The 6,000-nt window shown below is 43.3% G+C and overlaps 1 pseudogene; it reads right to left on the bottom strand.

Annotated features, from left to right (window-relative positions):
* Positions 1 to 2,039: 2,039 nt before the first annotated feature.
* On the bottom strand, positions 2,040 to 5,393 carry LOC112922661 (scm-like with four MBT domains protein 1 pseudogene; annotated as a pseudogene).
* Positions 5,394 to 6,000: the final 607 nt, after the last annotated feature.

Here is a 6,000-nt window from a genome sequence, read left to right as displayed (position 1 = left end):
TAAACTCCTATCCCCTACTGCCCCCTCGAATTGTAAAATTGCTTGATTTTCAGTTATGTCTGCCTTACAAGCCTTTGGGGTGGGTGGTGGGATATGCTGCACTCCTGTCACAGTTTGTGAGCCTGGAATGGTGGTAATTGAAATAGACCCTTCCATCACCAGCAAACCAGATTTGCTGTCTTGTTATACAACAAGCATAAAAAAGAAAATGAGAACTACTTATGCCCTTGTTCCTCTCAGGCTGTCCGGGATGCTGGAGGGTCCAGGCCCTAGGGAGGGCCCTACTCAACTTTGCTGTTAACTCAATGGATTAGTTAAGTTGTACCTGTTGTGATTTGTCCACAAAAACTACTTAAAATGGTCGATTTTATCTGTCTCTTATACTTTTCATTGTTAAGAGCAAATAGGTAAAATAAAAGAGAAAAGGTTTATAGGTAAACATTTACAATAGCTTCCAAAATCTTTGGTGACCTGAAACTTTGAGGTCGTGTTAGGTTAATTGATAAATTGGGTTGAATTCATCATATACCTACGTCTTTTCAACATAAGGTAAAATACTAAAGCATGAATCACTAAGACACTCAAGGTGTCTTTTTTGTTTTGTTTGATTGTGTTTTCCTTCCTCTTCCCCCTTTTCTTCCCCCCTCCCTTTTTTCTTTTTATCTTTTGTCTTATTCAGGAAAACTGCAGATACTTGTGTGTGTTAGCAAACATGTTTCGTGCTTTCGTCAAAATTGTATTATAAACACACACACACTGTGTTTTTAAAAACTATGACATGTATTCATACATTTGCCAATCTAAAGAATTCTGATACAATAGACAGTGCACCATTGGTTCCTACTGACTTTTCATCAAAGACTGAGGTTTCTAGGAGTTTAAAGTCTGCCACATGGGGGATACCTGGGTGGCTCAGCGGTTGAGCATCTGTCTTTGGCTCAGGGCATGATCAGGGGGTCCGGGATTAAGTACCACATCTGGCTCCTTGCAGGGAGCCTGCTTCAGTCTATGTCTCTGGCGCTTTCTCTCTCTCTCCATCTCTCATGAATAAATAAGCAAACTCTAAAAAAAAAAAAAAGATTCTCTCTCTCTCTCTCCCTCCCTTCCTCCTTTCCCCCTTCACACAAGTGCTCTCTCTCTAAATAATGTAAATAAGTACAATTTTTTAAAAAGTCTGCCACATGGAATCGAGACTGCTGGAAAACAACTCTGTGTGTGAGAAGGTAGGAGATGTGTAGAAGAGGTACAAGGCATGATAATACATTTTTTGTTGAGGAAAAGGAAAATAATTTTGTCCTGAAATGAGCCCGGCTATTTTTTTTAAGATTGTATTTATTTATTCATGAGAGACACAGAGAGAAGGCAGAGATATAAGCAGAGGAGAAGCAGACTCACTGCAGGGAGCCCAATGTGGGACTAGGTCTCAGAATTCCTGGATCAATCCCTGAGCTTAAGGCTGAGGCCCAACTGCTGAGCCACCCAGGCATTCCCCCCCCGCCCCCCCCCCCGCTTTTTTTGTAAGATTTTATTTACTTATTCATGAGAGACACAGACAGAGGCAGAGACACAGGCAGAGGGAGAAGCAGGCTCCTCATGGGAGCCCCATGTGGGATTCGATCCCAGATCCTGGGATCACCACCAGGGCCTAAGGCAGGCGCCCCACCGCTGAGCCACCCAGGCATCCCCTGAAGGAGACTTATTCTTTTGTTTTGTATATTTTTGTATTGGAGTTCGACTGGGTGACAGGCACTGAGGGGGACACTTGATGGGATGAGCACTGGGTGTTTTTTTTTCATTCCCAAAATGAACTTTTTAAATTTAAAATAGCTTAAAAACACAATGACAATGAAGCACTGATATGCCTTAGGCAAAGTCCCAAATCAGTGCTGACTTAAATCTATGTCCATTCTTTCCAAGAAAGAAAAAGTAGAGAACAAAGTTCAGTCTACAAGGGGAAGGACAGAACAGAAAGGAAAGGAAACAGAAAGGAAATGACCATAAGGGTGCTTTCCAGCAGCCTAGATTATTCTTCATTTTCAGGCCACACCACTGGAAATGCTTATTCTTCTTACAGGAGTCTTTTCTTCACAACCTTTATTTTTTTTTTAAACTGCAATCTGCTTACCAAGAGATGCCCACATTTCCACTGGTAGAAGAGCCACTTCTGTGTAGTTTTTGCTTCCTCAGTGTGGGTCCTCCTTCCCTGAAAGTGCAAAGAGAGCAAGCCGACCTCTGTTGGGCCCAGAGCCCCAGGGCTGTTTCAGCTCCACTGGTAGAGCAGGGAGAAGGATTTGCTGCATTTGTGCTTCAAAGACACAGCTCACTTTGGTTGTCCTTCTCAGTTGGCAAACTGCTCATAGAAAGCAAACTTGATTCTCTCTATGTGGTGGCAGAGTTTGATGGCAGGGCCCAATTTTAAGTCCATGCACTCTTGAACAGTGGGAAGGGTAAGGAGCAACAGGGCCTGCCCATCAATTTCCTGGTCTAGAAATATTCTCGCTAAAGGGGCACAGTCAGTGGATCTGATGAACCGGACAACATCTGCCACACTCCACTTCAGGGAGTTACTGTCCAGGTGAAGCCTCTCAGCAACTTCAATTCTTATTTCCTTTGGTGAAGGAGGTTTATTCTCATCATCAGAAAATGAGAAAGTGCGAAGCTCTCTTTTTCTCCATTGTCTGTCTGGAGGCAGTGATGCAGAGATCTCACTTTGGGTAGGCGAAGAAGAGCATGACTTCTCTGACATTTCTGACTCTTCCTGTAGCTCGTCCTGTTGCTCAGATGTACTGCTCTCACTGAGAGAATCGTCATCTCCTTCATCTGGGTCCTCCTCATCTTCACCTCCACTTCCCTGGGGCGAGCCTGCTGGGGTGTTATCAACAGATGCAGAGGAGCGTTTCTTCTTATGGACAAAAACATTTTTCTGCCTCTTCCTCCTCTTACTGGCTTTTTTCAGGGCACATGTTAGGTTGCTATGCCCACCAGGTGGCCTCCCAATTCTTTTATTTTTCTTCTTTCCATAATAGTGTGTATATTTGGTCTTTGTAAGCACAGAGCAGTTCTCAGAACATTTGTCCAGAACCATCCGTGGGCCAAAGAGATTTGGACAGCACTCCAGCTTGATGCAGGTTTGCCGGCAGAACTCAGTCACCCGATCTGCTGTCTTCACTACCTCAACAGTAGCCCAGTAACTCTTTCCTTTGTACTTGGCTTTTAGGACCTCCCCACATCCATGCCATACGGAGTCTTTGTCCAGCTGCAACTCTCGAAGGACACGACTGGGTTTATAGGCTTCATTGATAAGTAAAGTGAGGACCTCTCTGAGGACCAGAACACAGTTCCCAGGTGCTACACACTGAGGCAGCTCAGCGATTCTTCCTTTGTTAAGATATGGCCCTGAGAAGCAACGGTGGTTGAAGTATATCTTTGGACAGCAATATTTTCCATTAATCATAACTGAGTCTGTGGAGTTCAGCTCCTGATTCTTCAGGCCCTCATGGACAGTCCTGGAGGATGGTATTTGTTTTTCTGGTTGAACCACTGCAATTTTCCTCTGTTTGTGTACTCGTGCTCGGCGAGGGGCACTGAGGGGATGGCCATTGGTTTCACACCAGCCCAAAGGAAATATATCCATGGATTCCACACTCACAATACATTCAGGTATGGGCTTCTTTGAACCCTCCAGCTGGAGCCACAGGTAGGAGCCTCTCACTGCAGTAATAGTGGCAACACACACTTCTTCAGGGAGAAGAGGGTTCACTGCTTCAAGCTTCATATTCTCCTTAAATTCATGCTCAGAAATGGATGGAGGGAAGCGCCTCTGGGGAGTAGCTTCAGCACCACACTGTTTGAGGTAGTCGGCCCAATCAAAGTCCTGGCCCGAGTAGCCAGGAGGGGGGCTGATGTGTAAACCATTCTTTAGACTCCACTGCACAGGGAAAATAGGGTAATCTGCTGGCAAATTGAAGGAGACTTTCTGACTGAGATTGGGAGAAGTGAGTTTTACAAGTACACTGGTATAACATTGAAATTTCCCTCTTCTCTCTGTTAAAATGCCAAGGTTTTCTTGCATTGTTAGTCTACTCTTGATAAGAGATTGTGAACAGAGAAGAAAAGACATTTTTTTTCTTTGCTTGCCCGGAACAACAAGGTTTTTATATTCATTTTTATTCAGTCTTTACCTAAGTATGAGAGTGAAAACTTCTCAATATTAAAGGAGCGACATTTTGGTACAACTCTATAAACTCCTGTAGAATCTCCTAGGACCACCTCGGCAAAACAGATACTGAAGTTTTCGGTTTTGTAAGGATCCATGATCCTTTATAGGTACCTGCCTTGAAACCTTCTGAAATGTTGGTTGTTTGGTTGGTTGGTTAGGCTGGTTGGCTGTTCAGTTGTTCATTCATTCATTCATTCATTCATTCATTCATTCATTCATTCATTTTCAACAGATTCCCAGAAAGTAAAACCCTAAATAGAGTCTCTTGACTAATTAATGTAGTTTACCTGCTATGTGAAGTCACAAGAGAAGCATTGTCAAACAAATAATGATAAGCCTTCGTAGATTATATTGGGTGCATGAATGCTGTTGCTGTTCCAAAAATTAAATGAAATTCCAAAGTTGTAACATGTCCTGGTACAGTGCCATCACTGGACATTCGAATTGCTAAAATGCTGTGTGTTACAAAAAAATATCAGTTTCTTATTGACTGCATTATAATGAACTCTCATTGGGTCTTTAAACAATTCCATTTGTTACTGCCCTGTCATTTGCAGGTGTTGTTCTGATGTTCTTGCAAAAATATGGTCCAGTTTCAAGAAGATTCACGACAAGAGCTTTTGACAAATACCAGTCTCTGGTCACTCTGAGATCATAAAACTAAAGTGTGAATTGTCAGAACAAATGAAAAAGCTGCATTTAAACAGAACAAAAAGAAACAACATAGAACTGAATGAGTTAAGGACAATGATGACTGTTTTTAATGACTCTTGTTCAAAACATTGTTGATCCCCTCATGTTTGCTCCTCCAGATTGAAGGAAACTTGTCTCTAGAGACACCTATAACTTACAGAAATTTTGTGAAAATGTTGTTTTGTAAACAAATTAAAATATTTATCTTTTCCTCCTACCTGTAGCCCTCCAGAGTTCAGAAACTCTCAGTGAGTATTCTTTTTAAGGCAATTGTAAATCATCTTCGTAGGTTGGGTGGGAATCTGTTCTCGTTGTAACCAGATACAGTTGGAAGGATTGATTGTATTACCAAGGCCTTAACTAGAATGACATCTATTTTTCTTTTTCTTCGTGCACCCCCACCCCCCAGGTTTTGTTTTTTTAAAGTAATCTCTACTCCCAGTGTAGGGCTCAAACTCACAATCTTGAGGCCAAAAGTCATGCTCTCTATTGTCAGAGCAGGCCAGGTGCCCCTGGAATCTCATCCTTAGACACATGCATAGACTCAGGATCAGATAGCTTTAAGAAACTCAGATCAACTTTCTGGAGCCAATCAACCCCCTTGGAAAATGTTGGCCTGATACCTTCCTTCCAGAGGGCCCCACAGCCTGAGAAGATGAGTCAAGAGTGCCATCTCCTGGGAGATGAAAGCAAGAGTCAGATGCTTAAGGGAACTGAGCCTCCCAGGTGCCCCTGGTGCTTTGAAATGCTGTAGTTCTTCCTTCTTGCCTTGCCTTACAGGGATGACGTCAGTGACCACATCTGTCTACCTGGAGAGAAAGAATATATTCCAGATTGCTGAACCCTGGTTTTCTACACTGCAGATGACAGGACCCCCTCCAACCTTACTCTGAGCCAAGGAAAGGGGGTCTTGTTTTGTTTTTAAGTCGTGGTTAAAAATAGGGGATCCCTGGGTGGTTCAGCGATTTAGCGAATGCCTTCAGCCCAGGGCATGATCCTGGAGTCCCGGGATTGGGTCCCCTGTCAGTCTCCCTGCATGGAGCCTGCTTCTCCCTCTACCTGTGCCTCTCTCTCTTTCTCTCTGTGTC

The sequence above is a fragment of the Vulpes vulpes genome, chromosome 14, assembly GCF_048418805.1.
Source record: "Vulpes vulpes isolate BD-2025 chromosome 14, VulVul3, whole genome shotgun sequence".
Taxonomy (NCBI): Eukaryota; Metazoa; Chordata; class Mammalia; order Carnivora; family Canidae; genus Vulpes; species Vulpes vulpes.
This window is presented reverse-complemented; position numbering and strand designations above follow the sequence as displayed.